At 47.4% G+C, this 14,017-nt stretch overlaps 1 long non-coding RNA gene across 1 annotated transcript; it reads left to right on the top strand.

The window, feature by feature from the left end:
- The first annotated feature begins 1,338 nt into the window (after window positions 1–1,338).
- LOC108586576 lies at window positions 1,339–2,863 on the top strand. Its single transcript, XR_001904083.3, has 2 exons — window positions 1,339–1,825; window positions 2,694–2,863. It is a non-coding gene; the product is annotated as an uncharacterized LOC108586576 (long non-coding RNA).
- The last annotated feature ends 11,154 nt before the right edge of the window (window positions 2,864–14,017 follow it).

Consider the following 14,017-nt stretch of genomic DNA (forward strand, 5'->3'; position numbering starts at 1 on the left):
TGCGGCCTGCAGGGGATATGGAGAAGGTTGGGACTCAACCCCTCTTGTGGCAGGTTGGGTCTTACTAACAGCTAAACAGGCAGGCCTCCATGACAACTGTTTCAGCACTGCCTGAGTACTTAGATTCAATATTAAAGGCTGCAAGAGCCAGTGCCCTTACACAAAGGCTGGAATGTAACAAAAGCCCACCAAGAGTCTTGCCTAGGCCTTTCCTGGGCCTGGAAGCATGATAAAATAACAAAGAAATTCTTACATTCCTTGTAACCACGTTTAGGATTAAACACGTTTTATTGGGGGTCAGCAAAGAACTCCCCAGACCTCCATAACTCAGCAGGAGACAAGATAAGGGTAATCACCTCCAGCATCTGGACCCATCTAGATTAAGTAAACTTACTGAGGCTCCGGAGGAAGGTCTCCAGGACTCAGACCTTAGTTATGGATTAGAGGGAATCAATCACTGTGTCTTTTGATGAATGCACACTTAACACATAGACATAGAGCTTCAAAGGTATATAAGCACTGGAAAACTTTGTAAATTTGAGATGGTCTGTGATATCTTCCTGGCCTTCTTCCTGTACCCGGTTACAGAAATAAACTCTCTTCTTTCCCGGTTTATCTGCATCTCGTTACTGGGCTGTGAGAACAAGCAGCCCAATCCTTGGTTCAGTCTGGGAACATTCTGGCTGACAACCTGTTAGGGGTTGTCACCGTTGCCTGGAGAGGATAGGGGTGCAGTGAGGGCCAGCCGACAGGAGCTGAGGTCTCGGGTAGAGGACATCTACCTTATCAATAGATGGAGAGAGATTCAAACCGAGCATCACTGACTCTGGCTCCAAAATCTGAAATTCTTTTATAGCTACAGCACACATTCATCGGGTATGCAGAGAAGAGCTAACAGCAGGCCCGAGATGGCTGGTGATCCTTAGTTAGAAAGGCCTAATTGCAAAGTTGGCCCTTGGCTGATATCTGCACACTTGGTTTTCCAGAGTGTTCCCATGATTTCTGAACCTGATAAGAGTGGTTCACTGTGTCTTGACTGTACAGTGTGGTTTATGCCGAGCATCTGCTTTCTTTCTGGGAGGTGGAATTTTGGTACGTGGTAGGGAGAAGGTGCCTATGGGACCAGACCCTAATAAAAACCCTGGGAGCTGCGTTTCTAATGAGCTTCCCTTGTGGCCAACATTTCATATGCTTTGTCACAACTCATTGCTGGGGAAATTAAGAACATATTATGTGACTTCCACCTGGAGAGGACTCTTGGTAGCTTGCCCCCTGGTTTTCTCTGGACTGGGCCCCATATACCTTTTTTTTTTTTTTTTTTTTGCTGATTTTGCCTTGTATCCTTTCACTGTAATAAAGTATAACTGTGAGCATAAGTAGATGCTGAGTTATGCTTCAGCCAATCACTAGATTCTCTCTCTCTATTTAGAGGGCATTTGTTTATTGGAAGAACCCAAACTTACTTAATTCAGAGAGTTTTTACCTGGGTCCGAAGAGAGCCTCGTTCTAAACACCCCTGTCTAGAAAGCTTCCGATGAAACTTTCTAGCCAGCCACTTAAATGTAGTGGTGTTGGGGACCCCAAAACATCAGTCCCCAATCTCCAACAACTGAAGGATGCCTTGGGCTTACAAAGTGCAAAGAATAATTGAGGTGCTAGGTCATCACACGCATCACTAATGAGAAAATAGTGGGAAACAGGGGCCTAAAAGTTGAGGCCAATAACCACAAAATGCCTGCAGAGCTGGAGGAGCCAAACTCAAAGTGAAGACCCCTGGGACTGGACACATGACAAGGGACAGAGTCTACCTGAAGTGGATTATTTGGTGAGTCTCAAACCTGGAGAAACTGAAGATGAGGCAGTCACCCCCAATACCTGCTCTACCCTTTTTTTTTTCTTTTTTTTTCTTTTTGAGATGGAGTCTCGCTCTGTCACCCAGGCTGGAGTGCAGTGGCCGGATCTCAGCTCACTGCAAGCTCCCCCTCCCGGGTTCACGCCATTCTCCTGCCTCAGCCTCCCAAGTAGCTGGGACTACAGGCACCCGCCACCTCGCCTGGCTAGTTTTTTGTATTTTTTTTAGTAGAGACGGGGTTTCACTGTGTTAGCCAGGATGGTCTCGATCTCCTGACCTTGTGATCCGCCCGTCTCGGCCTCCCAAAGTGCTGGGATTACAGGCTTGAGCCACCGCGCCTGGCCTCTACCCTTCTTTCATAGTCATAGTGCCCCAAATTTTTGCAGGAACCCAGATGCCCAGAATAAAAGATTACACTTCTCAGGTTAGTTGTGGCCATCAAGTTCTGATCAGTGGGATATAAGCAAAAAAGTTCATGGTAGCTTCTGGGAATCTTCTTCTAAAGATGGCTACTTTTTTTTTTTTTTTTTTTTAAAGATGGATTCTCCCTCTGTCGCCAGGCTGGGGTGCAGTGGTGCAGTCTTGGCTTACTGCAACCTCCGCCTCCCGGGTTCAAGTGATTCTCCTGCCTCAGCCTCCCGAGTAGCTGGGATTATAGGCATGCACCACCACACCTGGCTATGTTGGCTATGTTTCACCATGTTGGCCAGGATGGTCTCGGTCTCTTGACCTCATGATCCGCCTGCCTCGGCCTCCCAAAGTGCTGGGATTACAGGCGTGAGCCACCGTGCCCGGCCAGATGGTTAGTATTTCTTATTCGTCCTCTTTTCCCTCCTCCTAGGTTGGAATATGTATATAATGGCTGAAGCTCCAGAGGCTGTCCTGAGTTGATGAGAAAGCCTTGGGAATAGAAGTGTCATCGCAGAGAACAAGATAGAACTGACACCGTGGAGTAACATTCCAGTAACTTACCATAAAATTTCTATCACTGGACTTTGTGGACATGAAAAATCTACATCTGTTCTTGGGGCTTTACTGTTACTTCCAGCTAAATTTAATCCTCCTTAATGCAAAAGAAATTCAGGATGGGGAAGTGTTTATAAAGTCATGTATCCAGAACCACAGACTCACCAAATCTTACATCTAAAGAGTCATCAGGAAGCTTTTTATTTTGGCCTTTTCGTTTTCCAGTTGGAAAAACTGAGGCCCAGTCGCCTCTGTGATTTGTCAGGGTTACATGGCTAGTTAGGAGCAAAACTGAGGCCAGATCCCAGGTTTTGGGGCTACAGACTCATGGTTCTCATTTTCCTGCTATGAGAACTGCCTCGGGTAGGCCAGGTCAGGGGTAAAGTCCAAAAGGGGGTTTCTCTCTAGAGGATGCAAAGAAACAGCAGTGCCAGATTGCCGTAGCTCACGCCTGTAACCCCAGCATTTTGGGAGGTCGAGGCAGGTGGATCGCTTGAGCTCAGGAGTTTGAGACCAGCCTGGGCAACATGGTAAAACCCCATTTCTTCAAAAAATACTAAAATTAGCTGGATGTGGTGGTATGCGCTTGTCGTCCAAGCTACTTGGGAGCCCGAGGTGGGAGGATAGCTTAAGCCCTGGAGGTTGAGGCTGCAGTGAGCTACGATGGTGCTACTGCACTCCAGCCTGGGTGACAGAGTAAGACTCTGTCTCAAAAAATAAAAAAAGAAGAAAGAAGAAAAAGAAAATGCGCTGATAGAATGTACATGATGAAATTTCAGAGGTCTCCTGGGAGGCCATCCCACTTCTGGTTTTGATGAGCAGAGACTCAACAGTGGAAGGCAGGTATGACCTCGGCTTTCTCAGGCCCCAGCTTCCCTCCTCTTCACCTTCCTCTCACCCATCAGACTTCACACCTCCCTCTTCCCTTGGTGTTAAAACCTAAGTCTATTCCGAGTGCCCGGAACCCATATGGTGCTTACTGGTGGAACCCAGGCTGATTTCATCCCACCTGTGCCTTCTTGGCCAGTTGCCTCTATGAAGTACGTAGACCGACAACCTTTTACAGAGGACCAGGCTTGAGAAAGAGCTCGATGGAATCCATCTTTCTTCCCCATGCACACCCGGCCCCACTCACACCGAGGGAGTTTCGTCCCTGCTGGAAACACTGTGGCAGATGCTTTGGTGGCCTGCCCATTTCTCTTTCCACTTTGTCATTCACGGATGTCAAAGCACCAGCACCTGTAGTTCTTTGTTTCTGGGCTTCCTCTGGTGCAGAAGCTGCTTTTTCTGCCTATGTTAGAGGTGCGGGGGATTTAGGAGACCTAAGGAATGGGCTCCAATGAGATGAAGGGAGTGGGTGTGAAAAGCCTCAGCCCCTCTGAGGAATGTGCCCTGCATTGTTCCCGCATGATTAGGCTCCAGCTGCCCTCAGTGGTAATGGCCCCCTCCTCCCTCCCCAGTCTAGGGGTGCTTCACCTCCCAAATAAAGAGGGTTCACTCATCCTTATCTCAGGGTCTGCTTCTGGGGGAGCTGACCAGAGGCAAACCTTCCTCAGCACTCAGATTTTACTTACTCCAAAATTAGGGAATATTAAGTTTGAAGGCATACCCTGTGCTCAAAAGCATGCACACAGACGTATATGTAGAAATTTCTGGCGGGGTGCAGTGGCTCACACCTGTAATCCCAGCACTTTGGGAGGCCAAGGTGGATCACTTGAGGCCAGGAGTTTGAGATCAGCCTGGTTAACATAGGGAGACCGCATCTCTACAAAAATAACGACTTAGCTGAGTGTGGTGGTGCACACCTGTAGTTCCAGCTACTTGGGAGACTGAGGTGGGATGATCACTTGAACCTAGAAGTTCAAGACTACAGTGAGCCATGATGGCACCACTGTACTCCAGCCTGGGTGACAGGCTGAGTCACCCTATCTTAATTAAAAAAAGAAATTTCCAACTCTTCTCTGAGCCCACTACCCAAAGACAATCATATCACTCAGCCACTCAGCTGAGCTTTACTGCCCTTCCAAGAATAGCCTAGAAATCCAGTAAGGACAATGAAAACTAGAAAAATGAGGAGACACTGATACTGGATCTAATTTGTATTTTTAACCCCACTCACCACCCGCAATCACACCCAGCCCACAGCCTTTGGTAAGTGCTCAGTAAATATGTTAGTCAACAAAGCTACTGGGAGCTCATACTCTGCCCCTGCGCCATACACCCTGCCCCCAACCCCTGCTCTGTTATCTTGTTTGCACCAAGAATGATTTCCCCACTCCTAGTCTCTCTGCACAGAGTGGTGAAGAAACTGCACTTGGTTTTTTCAAACTATTCTTCAGGCCAAGCACAGTGGCTCATGCCTGTAATCCCAGGACTTTGGGAGGCTGAGGTGGGCAGATCACAAGGTCAGGAGTTCCAGACCAGCTTCGCCAACACGGTGAAATCCCGTCTCTACTAACAATTTAAAAAATTAGCCAGGCATGGTGGTGCACGTCTGTAATCCCAGCTACTCAGGAGGCTGAGGCAGGAGAATCGCTTGAACCTGGGAGGCGGAGGTTGCGGTAAGCCGAGATCGCACCTGGGAGGCGGAGGTTGCGGTAAGCCGAGATCGCACCATTGCACTCCAGCCTGGGCAACAGAGCAAGGCTCTGACTCAAAAGAAAAAAACAAAAACAAAAACAAAAACTATTCTCCTGCAGCCTCAGGAGAACGGGCCAGGAACATGCTCTTGAAACAGGCTGCCTGCTCAGAAGTACATTTCCATATTAGCAGGCGCAGCTGTCACTCCTGCTGGAGGCCTGTTGGCTTCTTGAGAACTGCTAGTCTCACCATTTGCCACATGCCCAACAGGAAAATTTAATTCACAGAAACTCAGAATGCCAGATTCCTCTTCCCTCCCAACTCAGGGATCCCCTCAAGAGCCTGCCTGACAGCTGTTATCTTCTTCATGAACACCTCAAGTGACAGGGAACTCACTGCTGTATGATGTCGCCTATGCTATTGTTGGAAGGCTCCAGTTATTAATAATTCTTAACAGTAAACATCATTTATTAAACATTTGCTATGTGCCAGGCTCTATTAAAAGTAATTTAACTAGCCAGGTGTGGTGGTGTGCACCTGTGGTCCCGACTACTTGGAAGGCTGAGGCAAGAGGATTCCTTGAGCCCAGGAGTTCAAGACTGCGGTGAGCTATGATCATGCCACTGCGCTCCAGCCTGGGCCACAGAACAAGAACTCAACTCCTTTAAAAATACAAATTAAATTAAAAGTGCTCGACCTGGGTCAACTCATTTAATCACAACAATCCTATGAAATAGATGCTATTGTTATTACCTCCACCTAACCTGACAGGCAAGGAAACTTGCAGCACAGAGAAGTAAATAATTAGCTCAAGATCACAGAGCTAGCAAGTGGCGGGATGCGATTTCAAACAGAAAGTGGCCTTCAAGAGCTTTCCTCTGTTGCCTTTTTTCTACTTGGGGCAGAAATCTTCCATCTTGTAAGTGAGCCTTCTTAGGTCCAGATCCTTGTGAAATTGTGATGAATGCCAAGGACCCTCTCCATGCTAATGTGCATATGGTCACAAAACTCTGCATATTATTTCAGGGAGTCAACCCACCGAGCCCTTGGACCCCAGGTTAAGAATCACAGCTAACACAAAATAATGTTGCTGTTATTTCTATTTGGAAATTCTCTTACGAACTTTTTTATATCTAACAGACTTTCTCCAGGCTTGATTTTCCCTATTTTTTTTTTTTTTTTTTTTTTGAGATAGAGTCTCCCTCTGTCGCCCAGGCTAGAGTGCAATGGCTCAATCTTGGCTCACTGCAATCTCTGCCTCCTGGGTTCAAGTAATTCTCCTGCCTTAGCCTCCCAAGTAGCTGGGATTACAGATATGCACCACTACTTCTAGCTAATTTTTGGATTTTTAGTAGAGATGGGGTTTCGCTGTGTTGGCCAGGCTGGTATCGAACTCCTGACCTCAAGAAATCCACCCATCTCAGCCTCCCAAAGTGCTGGGATTACAGGCATGAGTCACTGCGCCCAGCTAATTTTCCCAGTTCTAGATGAAAGAATGTTCAACCACACCAATACTCAAAGATAGACAAATTCAAATAAGAATAAGGTTAAGGTGTTATGTTGTACCTTTATAACAACAAACAACTATAAAGAAAAGACTCAAAAATCAAGTGCTGGCCAGGTGCAGTGGCAGACATCTGTCATCCCAGCACTTTGCAAGGCCAAGGCAGGTGGATCTCTGAACTCAGGAGTTCAAGACCAGCCTGGGCAACATGATGAAACCCCATTTCTAAAAAAAAAATGCAAAAAAATTAGCCAGGCACAGTAGTGCACACCTGTAGTCACAGCTACTCAGGAGACTGAGGTGGGAGGATGACTTAAGCCTGGAAAGTCGAGGCTGCAGTGAGCCATGATCACATCACTGCATTCCAGCCCGGGCAACAGAGCAAGACCCTGTCTCAAAGAAAAAGACTGCTGGGAGGGTTGTACTCCTGTTGCTGCTGCTATGGCACCTGTATCCACTACCATTAGAAATTTGGCAACACACAGGAAAGACTGATGAAAACACCCATAAGCTTTTGACCTGGTAATTCTACTCCTCGAATTTATTCCAAGAAAATAATTTAGGTAGAAATAAAAGCCACATGTAGAAAGATGTTTATAGCAAACTTTTCTCTCAGAGCCAGGAAAAAAAAAAAGTCCAAAAAAATTTGGGAAATTACAAGTAAATATGGTCATTAGCTTAATGGAATATATAAAATAATGAAAAGCGTTAAAATAACATTCAGGAAAAAATGTGGAGGGCAGAAATCAATGTGATGATGATTGTCAATTGTGGGGTGATAGGGTGGGAATGCCCAGGGAAATTTCCATTCACTTTTTAGTGCCTCACTTTAAAAAGTGAGAGACCAAATAATCAGAACAAAAGCAGCTCAGAGGACAAAGAGGGAAACTATAAGGGATCAGAGGATCCCTCAAAACAAAATGAAAGAAAACACTATAAATAATATCCTCTATGAAATATGAAAAGATACGCATCCATGAAAGAGAAACAGAAGAGGATGGGGGATAATCAGAAAACATGAAACAAGGCCTGGCATGGTGGCTCACACTTGTAATCCCAGCACTTGGGAGGCTGAGTGGGGCGGATCGCCTGACGTCAGGAGTTCAAGACCAGCCTGGCAAACATGGTGAAACCCCATCTCTATGAAAAATACAAAAATTAGCTGGATCTGGTGGCACGCACCTGTAATCCCAGCTACTGGGAGGCTGAGGCAGGAGAACTGCTTGAACCCAGGAGGCGGAGGTTGCAGTGAGCTGAGATCACACCACTGCACTCTAGCCTGGGAAACAGAGCAAGACTCTGTCTCAAAAAAAAAAAGAAAAGAAAAGAAAAGAAAAAGGAAAACATGATAGAATTATTGGAGATGGAGTTATAACAACAGAAGTAGTAAATTCAACAGAAACTCTGGAAGATAAAGTAGGATAACTATCCAGAAAATTGAACAAAAATAAATAGAGAGATAGAAAATGGGAGAAAAGATGACCAATCCAGAGGACCCAATATCTACCTAATAGGAGTCCACTAAGAGACACAGAGACAATCTCCAGGACAAAGAGTGTAACTGGCCAAGCCAAAGGCATGTGCCCAACCCATGGCTAGGTAGGAAAGGGAGGATCTGACCCATTTGGGTCTAGAATGAAAGGGCACTCTTTCCCCCTACAACCCAAGAGTATGGTCCCCCAAAAGAAAAAGTAATAGATGCTATTAGAAAATGAGGGTTAGATGATATACAGCGAAAAGCTACCACTGTCCACTGCACAGGAACCTCTGTTGACTCCTAGTAGCCACACCTTCTTCTCTAACTACTCATAGAGCAGTTTCAATAGGATTTTTGCATCCTATCAAATGCAAAACCTCCCTTTCCAGGCCTGTTGTGCATTATCATAGCTGAGATGTGTTGTGCACATCCTACACGCCAATTGTTTCTCATGAGTTATCTCATTAAAGCCTTAAAACAAAGCAAACAAGAAAATCATCTTAACAACCCCAATTATTAATCAGGACACCACTGCCCAGAGAGGTTACGAAGCATGCCCAGTTTCACCCAGCTAATAAAGAGAAAAGCCAGGATTTGGCCCTAGTACCCTGACCGTGGAGCTCGCACCCTTATGCCACGAGTTTATGTACCTCTCCCAGGAGGCTTTTTGGTGTCCCCAGTGACCCCGATGCCTCACAGCATTCTGGACCCCAAAGAGGATCTAAGGTAGGTCATCAAATGGCCACGAGAACTTCCATCAAGTCACACACCCTGAGCTTTCTGCATGCAGCCCAGTGCCTGGCTCAGAGTCCCTGGCATGCTTGGTCCCCCTAGGAGGTCCATCAGCCCTCCCAAGTCACCAGGGTGCTGGGAGCAGCCACTAGATCTCAGCCCTCCTTCAAGTCACACACCTCACTCAGGGGCTGCCCACAGGCTTGCTCTGGCTGTAGCACAGGAACCCCTGCTCCTTCCTATCTGGTGCAAGGAGCCAAGGGGATGCCTTTAAGGAAGGTTAGTCCTGTTGGTGAGATGTGTTGTGCAAAAGCAGGTTGACTGGAAAAAAATCATACACATTTATTTAACGTTTATACACAGGAGACTTCAGAATGAAAACCCAAAGATAATGGGGAAATTGGCCATGTTAATGCTTAGGATTAACGAAGTACGAACAGCTATGTAGAAATGCGATTGGACAAAAAAGGGAATGTTAATAGACTGAGCTGGGAGATTCAGTGAGGCCTGTGTAGATTCTTGGCCTCTCTGTACAGCGTCCCTTCCTTCTGTGTGTGGGACAGGACCCTCTCTGGAATGGGGGTCTTATGACCTAGTCAAACGAGGTAAGTTGGATCATTTATTTATGGCCAGTTTTTACACAGAAAGGCAGAGGGAAAATAAGAGTAATATTTTTAGGATTTATGTCTGGCTTTGGGGAAAAGAGGTTCTGGTTTCTATGGGGAAGAGGGATTCTAGTTTCTATGGCTAGACTAGGGGAGAATGGGCCTGAGAGACAGGAGGGCAGGTATGCAGAGAAAAATGTTTAACTTCTGAGGCTTTCATTTTAGAGTACTGTTTTCTGAGTCCCAACAGTGGGAAGCCAGAGAAAGCAGGACTGTACTTTTGAGAGCCCCCAAACAGCTGGCTCTTCCCCCACGCAGCAGCAGTCAGGCCCCAGAGCTCCTCTTGCATGTAAGCAGCAGGGCAAAGCCTCTCTGGGCTGGTGGAAGGTTCCGTGGGTCCGGCTGTATTGGGGTGAAGACCTGTCTGGGAGCCTCTGCAACTATTTATCTGTTCTGCCTTCCTCCCTCTTGCTCCTATCCTTTGAAAGTTAACCTGGACACAGAAGCTCTCAGCATTTAGGAGGCCTTAATTCCAGCTCCATTTAATGCAAGATCTCTTGAAGTGGGTCCCAATCTTAGGCCACAAGTTCAGGTGTGCAGAAAACAAACCATTTTTCTTTGTCTTTTTTTTTTTTTTTTTTTTTTGAGACAGAGTCTTGCTCTGTCACCCAGGCCGGAGTGCAGTGGCGCAATCTCCACTGCAATCTCTCCCTCCCAGGTTCAAGCAATTCTTGTGCCTCAGCCTTCCGTGTAGCTGGGATTACAGGTGTGCGCCACCACGCCAGGATACTTTTTGTATTTGTAGTGCAGACAGGGTTTCACTATGTTGCCAGACTTGTCTCCAACTCCCGACCTCAAGTGATCCACCTGCCTCGGCCTCCCAAAGCATTGGGATTACAGGCGTGAGCCACCGTGCCCGGCCAACAAACCGTTTTTCTGTCACAGAGTTTAATTCTACTTTGATTCCTATCCTGCCAATGTGGCTGAAACATAATCTCTGTTGATTTAGAATGTACCCATGCCCTGAACCTAGGATGTTGTCAAAGTCCCACTGAGCTCTGGGAAATGGGGTCTTTATTGTCTTTTGTCACATGGGTGTCTGCAGGATGCCTATTGTCACTTACATTGTGCGCTACACAACTGCAGACCACTATTCAAAGGCTATACAGTTTGCTCTCACTGCTGTAACAAATTACCGCAAATATAATGGCTTAACACAACACAAACTATTTCTCACAGTTTCTGTAGAAGTGCAACATGGGTCTTACCAGGTGTTGGCTGTGCTGGGCTTGCAGATGGAGACTCTAGGAAAGAATCCTCTTCTAAGCTCGTTCAGGTTGCTGGCCCAGTTCAGTTCTTTGTGGGTAAACTTGCTAGGTGGCAGCTAGGGTCACCCTTAGCTCCTTAGAGTTCCTTCTTTGCTCCTTGCACATCATCCAGGAGGCAGCAGATCCTTCTCACACTTGGAAGATCATGGACTCGGCCTTCTGCGGTATCCGACTCTTCTGCCTTCCTTTTCTGCTTGATTACATTGGGCCCACCTGGATGTGCTGCGTTTTCTCCCTATTTTAAGGTCAGCTGATTAGTAACCTTAATTCCATCTGCAAAGCCCCTTCCCAGCAGAACCTAAATTTGCGTTTGATTGACCAAACGGGGAACTGGAGAAGGGGGAGTATCTTTAGAGTTTTGCCTGCAGCAGAGGCCGCCGTGTGAGCACATCCCTGGAGGTGTGCAGGGCAGCCACCATCACTCATCTCTCAGCCCAGTCACTAGACAGATGCCCTGTCAAGGTCATGGTCCTTTTATGGTTTAAGGTTTGCTGCCCCTACTGCAGCTGTCTTGGGAAGGAACTGGTTCTGTTCTGAACCATGCTGGGATTAGAACCTCTAGAAGGCAAGGTGCCATCTACCTCAACACGCACACAAGCCATTACCTTTCTGCGGTCTCCCAGGGCTCTTTCTAGGTTGCAGGAAACAGGACAATCTGCCCCCTGTTTCCCAGGGACCCCCATTTCTGTACTGTCGTTGCTTTCCTTCTTCCCCTCACCACCAAGGAAATCACCACCTCATCAAACCTCCCATATGCCAAATATTTTGGCTAGGTCTGGAGTCCTGTACATTCTGGAGTGGCTTTGGGCTTTTCGAGTCCCAGGTCCCGTCCTGCCTTCCTGTCTGTCACATTCCACAGCTGAGGCAATGAGCCAGGAAGTCACCTGCTTGGAAGTTGGAGAGGGACAGGCAGTTGGAGAACGGCAAAGTGGGGTTAATACTGCAAATCTGTTTTCCTGTCACTCTCCTGACGTGCTCTGTTCTTTAAAATGCCCTTGGCACTTGGTCCATCACAGGCCCATCCTTGGCAACTGAGTTGGAAGAAATGGGTCTCTTCGGCCAGCAGTGTCTCCCCACCATGGGCTACACCTTCAGGTGCCAGGCAAGGAGGACTGCGGGCAGCTCTGAAGACTCCACTCTTCCTTATGGGTTTTTGGTCACTCTCCAGGGCCTAATTCAGATGTCACCTCCCCTGTGTGGCTTCTCCAGCCCTTCAGGTAGATGTGATCACTCCCTCCCCTGAGCCCCAGAACACTTTGTCCAGTTCCTGCACCCTCTGAGAGCCTAGCACAGGCCCCCTCCACTGTGTAAAAATTCACAGCCCCTCCCTGCATCAGAAGCCCACCCCCTTCCTCCGGGGGTGCCTCTTCTTTCTAGTCATACAGTGCCCGTCCCTCTGGGGCCCCTCAGTATCTTCCCCTCCCCGTCAGCAATCCCTAGCACACCTGCAGCTGTGAGGGCTGCACCTGAGGACAGAGCAGGGGCGGGCACCCCAGGCTTAGAGGCTGTCGTCATCAAAGTTCAAATGGAACATGCTCTGAGAAGGGTCTGCAGGGAGACCAAGGTTGCCACCCCTAGGGAGAGCCAGGCTTCTGTGATATCTCAAGCCCTGGGACCTTGAGGCAGCTTCCCGGAGGGAGCAGCCAGAAGACCCTTTCCCTACCCCCTCACCACCCAGAGAGGCCTCCCTGGGATGCCCTCCCCTGAACCCTAGAGCTTCTTGGGGATTTCCATGTTTGCACTGTGATGTCCTTTCAAGGTCACGGTGATACACGCTACGGCTGAGCAAGATTGTTCCCAGCATCAGATTGGAAGTTGAAAGAAAGACCAAGTCACAAGAACCCAAGAGCTGAGTGAATGCACAGCCGTACCCCAGGCCCACCAGCAAGGACCACATTTATTAGGCTCAGCCTCCTACACAAACCGTGCCAGAAAGTCTAAGAGAAGAAGGGGAACAGAGGAAGGGAGGGAAAGTCCTTTAAATCAACATGGTTTCATTGAGTTTCTGCACCATGCCAGGGCCTGTGGGATTGAGAAGGAGAATATAATCCTAGTCCTTGCTCTCAGGAAGCTTGTGATCTGTGTATAGCCCAAGACTGAGCAGCTGGGTGAACAAGAAGTAGTGCAAGGGGGAAGAGGTACCACAAATGGTGTATCAGTTTGCTAAGGCTGCCTGAAACAACAGAAAGTTACTGTCTTTACAGTTCTGGAGAACTGGTCTAGGAAATCAAGATGTCTGCAGGGCTGGTTTCTTCTGAGGGCTGTGAGGGGTCTGCTCCAGGCCTCCCTCCTTGGCTTGTGGATGTCCATCTTCTCCCTGTGTGTCTTTATATCATCTTCCCTCTATGCATGTCTGTCTTTGTACCCACATATCTCCCTTTTAAGGACACCAGTCATATCAGATGAGGGCCCGTCCTAGTGACCTCATTTTAATTTTTTTACCTCTATAATGACCCACATTCGGATGTACTAGGGGTTAGGGCTTGACATGATTTGGCTGTGTCCTCACCCAAATTTCATCTTGAATTGTAGCTCCCATAATTCCCACATGTCATGGGAGGAACCCAGTGGGAGGCTGTTGAATCATGGTGGGTGAGTCCTTCCTGTGCTGTTCTCATGATAGTGAATAAATCTCATGAGATCTGATGGTTTTATACATGGGAGTTCCCCTGCACACATTTTCTCTCTTGCCTGCTGCCATGTAAGACGTGCCTTTCATCTTCCACCAAGATTGTGAAGCCTCCCCAGCCACGTGGAACTGTGAGTCCATTAAACCTCTTTTTCTTTATAAGTAACCCAGTCTCAGGTATGTCTTTATCAGCAGTGTGAAACGAACTAATACAGCCCTGTATTAGATATGCTCCAACATATCTTTTCTAGAGGGACACAATTCAACCCATAACAGGTGGCTTTGCAGGAAAGGAAGACTTGAAAGAGAATTTCCTCATCCATCCATGCATCCATCCATTTGTT

Source organism: Papio anubis, chromosome 5 (assembly GCF_008728515.1).
Source record: "Papio anubis isolate 15944 chromosome 5, Panubis1.0, whole genome shotgun sequence".
NCBI classification, from domain to species: domain Eukaryota; kingdom Metazoa; phylum Chordata; class Mammalia; order Primates; family Cercopithecidae; genus Papio; species Papio anubis.